Source organism: Manis javanica, chromosome 14, assembly GCF_040802235.1.
Source record: "Manis javanica isolate MJ-LG chromosome 14, MJ_LKY, whole genome shotgun sequence".
Classification (NCBI taxonomy): Eukaryota; Metazoa; Chordata; class Mammalia; order Pholidota; family Manidae; genus Manis; species Manis javanica.
In genome coordinates, this window is record NC_133169.1 from 45,596,971 (window position 1) to 45,608,191 (window position 11,221).

Genomic DNA, 11,221 nt, shown 5'->3' on the forward strand with positions numbered 1-11,221 from the left:
ACTGTATCATTCAGCAATTCCACATCTATGTATATAGAAAAAAATTTAAAGCAAATATTAAAGGTATCTGTACACCAACATTTATTACAGCATAATTCACAAAACCAAAAGCTTGAAACAACCCACATGCCCACATGCTCTGAAGTGAATAAATAGGTAAACACTTACAATGGAATAGTATTTGGCGTTAAAAATGAAATTCTGATGCATGCTACACCACGGGAAAACCTTGTGAACATTTTTCTAGTGAAATAAACATGACAAAAAAGGACAAATATTATATGATTCCACTCCTGTGAAGTATTAGAGAAAGAGAAAATTGTGCTTGGCAGAACTGAGAGGAGGGAAAAATGGGGGCATTATTGTTTATAGGGTTAGACTTTGGTTTGGCATGATGAAAATATTCTAGAGATGGATGGTGATAATGGTTGCACAATATTGTGAATATATACGGCCCAACATTTTAAATAGTTAATTTTTTTGGAAAAAAAAACTCTAAATGAGACTAGAAGTATCCTACCCTAAGGAAAACATATTATTAATGTAAATACTAGAGGCCATAGGAAATCTGAAATTCAAAGCATTCTTTAATTAAAATATGCATTATTGAATATTATCTAAATAGTGTCACACCAAATAGAGCAATAGTATCAATATGCTACCTATTTCAAATTTTATAAGTGTTACAGTTACATGGTAATTTCCACATAATAGGACAATTTGAAAATAAATAACATAAAACAAGTTTAAAGTTACACAATAACTGTGGGATACATTAAGAATTTATGCAATGTGTCATATTAAATTTATGACATCTGTTTTAAAATATAAAAAATCCCAGCTAATATGCTCACAGCTGCCAAATTAATATGCAGACACATTATTTTGTGCACATACTGAATAAAAATGTATAGAATATATAAATATGTAGAGACATAATAATATTGCAAGTGTCTGAATACATATATTTTTATTTTTCCCCAATGAATTTGACCCTTAACTCCTCTGTGGAAACATTTAAAGAGATTAAAAGAACTCCTTGCCCAATCTTGACCTAAAGCCATCCCGAGCCGTTAGTGACTTAACCTACGTGTTCAAGTCTCAGTGGACAAACCCAAGTGAACACACACATACACAACAAGGGCCATATTTAATCTACAGGGAAAGATATCCTGGAATTACGGTTGCTGCTGAACCATGGTTGTTTTGCGTATCCATAATGTCATTTGCAAGGATAAGAGGTGAGTATGTACACTGGTTTGAAAAGTTTCAAAGAAGTCTATTCAGAAAAATGCCTTTTTGTATATGATGACTATAGAGGGGTCTCCATGACTATAGCAGGGTCTCCATCGAGTCTCTGTCTGGTCTCCAATCCAGGGATTTTGCAAAAGTGGGGAGGTAATAAAAGGGACATGTCTTAATTATATGTGTGTTTTTATTTATCGCATAAGAGTTGAGTTGTTAGCAGATGCTTAAGAGAACTTTGATTATAATTAAAAATGGCTGTTTTTTGGAATAAGCAATTACTACATTCAGGCATACGTTAACCAGGAAACTTCAAACAGGAAAACAATATTTGGCTGAACTGGGTAAAATATATACATGAACATATGCTTACATATATGTTTAAAATGAATGGATTCCTTAACACTTGTACACTTTTTTTGAGATATGAAATTCTCTTTGAATGCAAAACACAAATTATTTTACAACTCTGGAAACTGTTATACTTAATAATCACGAATGAAATGGTAGTAAAATAGTGAAATAGGAGATAGAATCAGTAAGTGATTCTGTGAACATGTATGTTCTTTCCTTGAGTTATGGTGCATAAGACTAAGACACTAAAGGATAGCATATTTATGAAAATATTGCCACTAAAAAAAGATGATACTGTGTGACAAAATAGATACTAAATGTGTGTATTACAGAAATGAACTTCAAATGTGAGGATGATTTATTGGTCCATATCTGAGCTCATCGAAATGAACACTCATCGAAAAAAACAATCGAGGACCTCAGCCGGTTGCCCGGGGCTGCTGAGCCAGGGACCAGAGGCGCGGGAGGCCCGGCCGCCTGCGCAGCTCCAGGGCGGCGGACGCCGGGCGGGGCGGGGGGCGGAGCTGCGGCCCAGTCCCTTCCCGGGGGTTGCCGGCAGCTGGAGCCCGCCGGGTACTGGCGCCCGGCTGGAATGCGGGGCCGCCGCGGGCGCACCCGCCCCGTGGTAGGTGACCAGCGCCCCACCCGCGGGGGAGGCCCGCGGCGCCGCAGCCCCAGCAGAGGCTGCCCTCCGCGTCCTCCCGCCACAGCAAGGCCGAACTGGAGGCGGCGCCGGCCAAGCCGTCCGTCCCGCGCGCCAGGGGCCCGGGTCTGGGGCAGCAGCGCCCTCGGGGACGCCGCTGTGGACGACACGAGGGCCTGCAGTGCCCCGGGAAATACCTGTTCCTGAAAATAAAAACCTCCCACCTGGAAAGGATAGTGCAGCAGCCAGCCTGCAAAATTAACCGCAACAAGGACTTACTGTACATTCTTAGAACAAGAGTCAGAACAGATATGTGTTTTGTTAAAAGTTTTCTACTGATTTATAGAAACATTGGGAAATTCCAGCTAGAGCAACCGATGCTAGAACTTAATTTGTCAGAGCATGCTCACAAAAGAACACAGAATAGTAAACAAGGAATATTTCAGTTTTGGAGTTACCCTCTTAATGACGGAACTACCATTGAGAACAGGAATTTCAAAAAATCTTCAATGGTAATTGGCCTTAACTTAACTAATGACACCATAAGGTTCTTCACTGAGCACCACTCACTAACAAGTGTTTCAGATGATAAGCAAGTTGGTTCTTACCCTGGACTTCGGATGCCACGTGATCCCTGCTGGCCCTATGCTGAGGGAGACTTTTTTAAGGACAGAAGTGAAACCCAGTATTTCATCCTCAACTATAGAAAGCAACGATGGTGAAACTCTATCTGCTCCAAACTGGAACTTGAAATATGGCAACAGCAGTGTGGAAGAAAACTTAACTGATGAAAGTGATATATCAGAAAACGAGAAAGCAAATGATACTTTGCTCAGCTATTTTAAAAAGATGGACCTGAACTTAAAGCCAGAAACAATAGAAACTGTTGAAGAATTTTTCACTGAGGAACCAAGTGAAGTATTTCCATATGCTGATTTCCTTCCTCCTCCTTTCAGCACTCTGGACTTGCACAAACTCGTGCCCTCAAAATCTGAAAATTGGAAAGCTACGATGGGACCTGCAGAAGGCTCTAAGGAACATGATAACTCGTTTAATGGAAATGGAAAGATTACAGCATACGACTATGCAAAGAGAGAGGCCAAGACTGCAAAGTACCTTCTGTACTCCAGCAGTTACCGAGGGACCCTCTTCCTCCAAAGCAGTACCCAAAATTAGACAGCCAAAACTTTCTGACTTTGTCTTCAGACGACTTGGGTAGATAAAAGTCGTGAAAAAGATGAACAATTCTGGTTCTTGTATGCTGGAACAAAATGCTTCAAAATGGAATTGGAGCTATGGCGGCAAATATAAATGGAATTCTAGACCATCATCTCTTAAAAGTTCATCCACAGCAAAACAATTGACTGCAACCTATGATGATGTTATATTCACTGATCCAAGTTTATGTTTCTAAGAAGTGGCAGAGCTAGAGTTAGATCTATCCTTGACTCCAAAACTCTGTGGTGTACTTGTGAAATAAAACACAATGGCCCAGTCTTCAATGTGAATCCAAACTCAAAGTATATATTGATCAATGACTTTCTATTTATCTCTCAAAATGTCTGTCCACCTATTCTCTTATGTTCTGCACAACCAATGCTCATTTACTTTTGTGGAATTTCATGGAGATATATTCAGAAGCACAGAGATATAAGAGATACAAATACTGTGTTTTTTAGATCAGTTTACACAATAAAATATAGTTCTTAATCTCTTTACCCTTCTAAGCAATTAAAATATATGCTTTTTATATAGTTGCTAAGATCATTAATTCATTATTCAGTATTATAAATTCTCAACTCTTTGTCCCTTTTTAGTGAAGTCCATTATGGAAACACTGGAAGGGATGAAGAATCTCATGCCAGACTCCATGCAAAGGTCCTGGGGAGAACTAAGCTCCTCTAGACTCCAGTGGACACTCTTCTGGGTCATTTTATTTAGAATCTGTGAAATCTAGTTACAATGCTATAAGGTCCTAATAATTGACGACAATGCAAAAATAATTGTGGACATGTAGATACAAGTATGACAAACTATTTCAAGGAATTATGACAAACTTTAAGGAGTCAACAGATTCAAATTTTTCCTGTGAGAGCAGACCTGATGATACGTTACTAAAAGACTCCTGTCTTACAGGTGAATAAGTAAGTTTACTTATGGTAAAGTTCCACTATTTAAGATATTTCAGGTCTTGAAAGGAGAGGAAGTAACCCAAATTATGTGAACTTTGGTGGAAAAATTTACATTTATATGCTTTTAAAAGTCTAGTCTCAGATTCCTTATAATATATTCAACTTTGGCAAATCCATACTCTTGCTGCAACTGTGTTAATAAACAGGCTGAAATTAACATGAAAAACCTGATTTAGTGATCAGAAAAAATATATCTCTATGATTAGCTTAGATCAAAAGCAAAGTGGTACAGGGAAAAACTTCTCTGCTTCAGAAGATAACTGGCCATTGTCTAGATTATAGGGCATATCCCATCAGATCTATCCTAAATATTCACATCAAATCAATAAGAATCAGTTTACCATCCTTATAAAAATTAAAAGGTTTGAAAAATCTATTATGTAACTATGTGAATCATTATGGTAAGGCTTTGTCAGTTTTTATTTTCAAGTGGAAGCAAAAGGAAAAAATATCTATGAAGGAAAATAATACATATTGAATGTATGTGACAGTAATATGAATTCATTTTGAAACTTAGCAATCACAGGATTTCCTCATCATGATGTAGGAATTTGCTTAATGCTCTCAATATGTATATTTGCAGCCTGATTTGCAGAAAGGAGATCATGTGTCTCCTTGTGATGAATGTCACCCAGGCGAGAACGTTTGGCAGCTCACGGAAAGGATCTGAGAACAATGCGTACATTCTGTACACCCATCATTAGAGGTGGATTGTTGCAGGAAAAAGTGAGGATATGGTTAAGGGAGCAAAAAGAGAAAATAGAAGATCTTGAAATGAGTTAAATTTAAACATAATCTTTTTTTTTGAGCCTAAAGGAACTTACATTTGTAACACTCTTTCATCTATAGTGAATATATATCTTAACAGTTCTAATTTTTTGTTTTATTTTACTTCTGATAGTCAAATATAACCATTTGATTTCAGAATTGTTACCTCAAACAATTTAAGAGCAAAGGTGGGATATTTATGTAAAGATAGTTTTAATATGTAAATATCTATAGGCATCAATGTAGCATCTAAATTACTCGCAGAGGGAGCAGGAAAAGTTTCTTAACTGCTGCCAATTTCGGTTTATCATCTAGACAATGTTAAATCAACCATCTAGACAATGTTAAATCAGGATTAAAAAAAAAGTTAATCCTGGCACAAATTTTGACACATGTCAGATTCCACACATGCACAGGTTCCAGTGTAGATGGTAAATAAAGGGTTATATAAGCTTATCTTCTCTCCCATGAATGGACTTCTACAAGTTCAAGGTTTGTTTCTCCAACTCATCAAGTAATCATCTGATTTTCTATTTTCTGCTGCATATGTTTCCATTAATGTTCATGTCTAAGACACAAAGTTTTAGTGGAATTTAATAAAAAATCAAGACAGGTGAAAACCTTTTGCAAATAATATATAAATAGATTACTTATTGTTATATCTTTGAGAAAAACAAAATAAAAGGGAAAACTATTTTTACATAAAGAAAAAAAAATGTTCTGTTTACTTTAAACCTTGAAATAGATATTCAATGACTGAGGTTTCTTCCCTTTCACATGCAATACTTCTTCAAATGATATCACATGACATATTATTAGTACATAAGAAGAAAGCAACAGAGCTAATCAAAATGATGCTGTATTGGCTGTCATGTGACATGGCATCAAAAGACAGATTGAGAAAACCAAGCGAGACGTGACCAAAGTAACTCCATCTCAAGAAGCTAACACTAACCCTAAGTAAGTGTCACAAGTCAGTGTCACAAATCAGTGTCACAAGTCAGTGTCACAGGTCAGTTACTAAGAAAAACCTCCTATTGAAAGGCATTTCACAAACAGAAAAAAGGGGAACTAATCATAGCAACCCTCTAACAACCCAATCAGCTTGAAACAAGTTAGCCCTAGTTAAAAGTCAACCTATCCAGTTCTGCCTGGAAGGAATCTCCCTAACTGCCTCTCCTGTGTGTATAAAAATCCTGCTAAAACATTCACAGGGGCTCCCGAACTAAGTCCCGCTGTGTCGGGCTGGTTGGGTGCCGAAGCTCGAGCTTGTTCTGCTTTAATAAAGGTTCTCTGTTTTTACATGCTATCTGAGTCCTCCGGTGGTTCTTGGGACTCGCCATGATTCGGGCATAACACGATCTTACTTTTCATTCTTTATTTCTGCTTTGTGTTGTCTTTTCTTCATAATTAAAGAGAGGTAGGATTAGCTAACTCATGGAACCTTTGTCATAGGCAACCCTATATAAACTGAGTACTGGGATAATGTGCAATGTTATTGGCACTGGTAATTACAAATATTACATTTTCAATCTACTTAACAATTGATACCGATGATAAATCCTACAATATCAAGCTAAACTGTATGTCTCATATTGAATCCAAATGTCATATCATGAAAAAAATCAACAGTTCTCTGCAACTTATCAGAAGCCACAAAATTATTGAAAATCAGTTGTCTCAGATTGCCCAGACAACTCCTTAAATTTCCTGGAACTTATTTGGAGCGTCCCACACAAAGTAAGATGAGTATATGCAGATTATTTACTGTGAAATAATTCTATGTCACTTTAATATTAAAATTGTGCATAGACATGGCTTTAATCATACACAGTGTAAAACTATGTTTACACCATTGTTTGAGTTAAACTCATTCCTGAGAGCCCCAAGACAAATCCCCCCAATTTTTTACAATTTTCTCAAATATTTTACTCTTATCTTCTAATGCTTCATTCCTAAATCATAAATACTTAGCAATTATTTGTGACTCAGCCCACTGTGGGTGGTGAGTGTACATTACCCCATGACACTTTCCCCTCCTGCCATCCTCTCAAAAAAAATACAGCTCACTTTTTATCTGTGGCCATGGGTTGACAGTATTGTTCCATTTTTAGAATCTATTGTTTGCCTGGAAAAAATATATCATCAAAGCAAAACCTGACACTATTCCCTTGGCCATTATGGCATATATTTCTTCCAATCATATTACTATAATTTCTCCGAAGATATTTTTAGGATCTTATCTTTTTATTTAATGTTGAGAATTACCAATAAATTATTTGAAGACAATATTTAGATTCTGCAAGAAATTATCATTTCAGAAATTATTTCTCATTTACTTTTTGGTGTTTTTAAGTCATATTTGAATCATGTGGCTCATGTATAACTGGTCTGAGACAATGTTTTGTTTGGTAAGATTCACTCCATGAATACAATGACATATGCATTTTTAGGAATATGCTCATAAGTCAGTATTGGACCATCTTATGTGAATTCTCTAATCCTCTTTTCTAAATATCAAACTTTTATTTCTCATTGCGATCATTTCTTCTTGGTAAATTTTCTCCAACACATCTCTCAGAACTTTCATTGAATTCAATATATTATTATCTTCTTCATTTTAGCAATTCATATTTCTCTGAAGATACAAAGTTTTCTTATAAAAATATGTATTCATTTTTGGTCTGTGTGTCTGTACCATTGTCTTTCATGGAGACATGCTCAAAAGTCTGATTGCCTTTGGTCCTAGGGAAGAATTAAAAACTGATATCCCGTGATGATGTCATCTTACTCACCGATGGCACTCCCTCTGGAGGAGGACCTACATGCTCATTCCCTCTTAGAAGACTCTCAGGATGACATTTCCCCATTTTTCCCCTTAAGTGACAGCCTTAAAATTCATTTTCCAAAAGACTCAGACCCTTTTAAAAAGTGCTCAGAACTCTTTTAACCCTGATGGATTCCCACCTCTGCTCTATTCCCACTCTCTTTAATTTTTAATGAACTACAGTTGATATACACTTACTCATTTGTTTCATGCACACAACACAGTGATTCCACAGTTAACATATTATTAAATCCTCACACAGAACTAATGCAGTTTTTGTCAACATTAAAAGATGTTACTGAAATATTAACTGTACTCTCAATGTTTCACTTTCATCCCTGTGACCAACATATATTATGATTGAGATTTTGTGCCTCTTTATCCCCTTCACCAACACCACCCACTCACCCTAACTATCCACCCCCCACTATAACCACCAGGTACTTCTCAGTGTCTACAAGTCTACTGCCATTTTATTAATTATGTTTTGTCTTGTTTTTAGATTCCACAAATAAGTGAAATCATACAGTGTTTATCTTTCCCTGCCTGGCTTATAATGCTTGACATAATACCCTTTAAGTCCATTCATGTTGTCAAAATAGCAGGAGTTCCTTTTTTATGTCTGGATAATATTCCACTGTGTATATATATATATATATATATATATATATATATATATATATATATATATATATATATATATATATACCACATATTCTTTAGCCATTAATCTATTGATGGACACTTTGGTTGCTTCAATATCTTGACTATTGTAAATAATGAGTCAATAAACATAGGGGTGCATACATCATTTCAAATCAGAAATTTTCTTTTCTTTTTTTTTTTTAAGTTGAGCAGCAAGAAGTCTTTACTTAAGGCAAAGTACACACTCCAAGAAAAAGGTGGTAAAGGCAGGCTCAGATAGGAGAGCACTTAAAGCTTAGGAATTGTGTCTATTAAGGATTTGAAGAATGGGGCAAAGGGCCCAGGCATGGTCGGGGGAGGGACGTAGGCTTGACATGTGGACTCACAATGTCTACTCTCTGGTGAGAGACATTATGTCACCATCCATAGTCAGTCCTCTAGATATTCTGTAAGATAAACTTAACACAAAGAATTTATTGATTCTATTCTTCTCTAAGGTAGTGGTGACCCTCAAGCTGTGGGGACACACCATTTAGGACTGTTTACCCAGCCCCAAGATAGATAGGGTTGGTTGCTGGCTAAATATCATAAAGTATGTTAGGAATATTACCTCCTAACTCCCTGCTTTTTTTCTTTTTTTCTTTTTTTTTTTTTTTGTTGAGAGGGCATCTCTCATATTTATTGATCAAATGGTTGTTAACAACAATAAACTTCAGTATGGGGGGTCAATGCTCAATGTACAATCATTAATCCATCTCAAGTCTAATTCTCGTCAGTCTCCAATCTTCTGAAGCATAACGAACAAGTTCTTACATGGGAAACGAATTCTTACATGGTGAACAGTACAAGGGCATTCATCACAGAAACTTTCGGTTTGGATCACGCATTATGACCTATAAACAATCAGGTCAAATATGAATATTCATTTGATTTTTGTACTTGATTGATATGTTGATCCCACATTTCTCCCTTTATTATTATTATTATTTTTATTTTTAATAAAATGCTGAAACGGTAGGTAGATGCAAGATAAAGGTAGAAAACATAGTTTAGTGCTGTAAGAGGGCAAATGTAGATGATCAGATGATCAGGTGTGTGCCTATGGACTAAGTATTAATCCAGGCTAGACAAGGGCAGCAAAACATCCACGGATGCAGAAGATTTCTCTCAAAGCAGGGGAGGTGAGATTCTGAGCCTCACCTCTGTTGATCCCCAAATTCTCACCTGATGGCCCCCCTGCGACTGTGCCTGTCTTAGGTTGTTCCTCCCTTGAGGAATCTTACCCGTCTCTGGCTAACCAGTCATCTTCCGGGGCCATACAGGGAAATGTAAAGTTGGTAAGTGAGAGAGAAGCCATATTGTTTGCAAAGGTTAGCTTTTTACTTCTTTGCAGATTTATGCCCTGTGGCTTCTATGCCCAGCACTTGTCTCGAGGTATCTTTACCACCTGGAGGAATTATGATTCTTGGTAAATTCGATAGGAGGCATGAATTCTATTTAAGGGTTGTAATTAGGAAGAAAGAAGAAAAGCTACAGATGTAGCATATGGAAGGAAACATGGGAGGATTGATTATTTCTTTGACATACCTTCTTGTAGAGTACCTTAAGTATGTATAGGTTTTAAACTACTAACTAATTTGCACACACATATTAACATAATAGGAATACGGTGACATAAACAAAGCAAATCTATAATTACCATCCATCTCCAGTGAAGCCAAGAAAACCATTTAGGCACCCTAGGCATTTGTGAAAATTTGTCTATGATATGATGGATATTGTCCAACTGTACTTGAACAGTCTGAGAGAAATGAGACAAATAAAAGCAGCCCATTTCTGGGATCTGTTCACATCCCATATGTTCTTTTAACTGTAGATAGTCTATAGTCATAAGATTTTGGAGTGCTACAACTTGCACCCCTCCCAACTCCTGGTTGAGTTGCAACAGTACAGATCCGGTCAAATTTGTTGTCTCACTGTATGCACATGCCAGCCTGGACATCTCCCTTCTCATTCCTATGGCAAGTCCAAGAGACGGTGGGCTGGATGCAGCCACAACCGCAGATTCGTCCGGATCCCTGTGGAGGCTTTTCGATGATCATCCCCCAGCACAAGTCCTCCAGAGAGTGCTGATGCCGGAAGCTTCTCCTCATATCGTATCTTAGTTCATTTTCTGGGTATCCAAGCTAGGCCTTGATCTTCTGCATAGAAACAAACAGACCCTTTACCCACACTGTGACATGCCCTCTATACCACTGTGCAGAACTCATTTGAGGTCAGCACACAGTAACTGCTTTTTTTTTTTTTTCTATTAAGAGAAAGGAATATTATCAGAAAAGAGTACCTCCATAGCTGATCATCTGACACCCTTTAAGTGATCAACATTAAGGATATTTAAAGCATGTGTTGATCTTTGTTTTACCAATACTTTTATCCTATCAAGGAGTAATCCCCCTTTTCTTTCTTTCTTTCTTTTTTTTTTTAATTTTTTATCTATACTTACATGAAGAATACTATGTTTACTATGCTCTCCCCTATATCAGGTCC

At 36.9% G+C, this 11,221-nt stretch overlaps 1 pseudogene; it reads left to right on the forward strand.

Moving 5' to 3' along the window:
* Positions 1–1,985: 1,985 nt before the first annotated feature.
* Positions 1,986–3,656, forward strand: LOC108391463 (protein FAM217A pseudogene; annotated as a pseudogene).
* Positions 3,657–11,221: the final 7,565 nt, after the last annotated feature.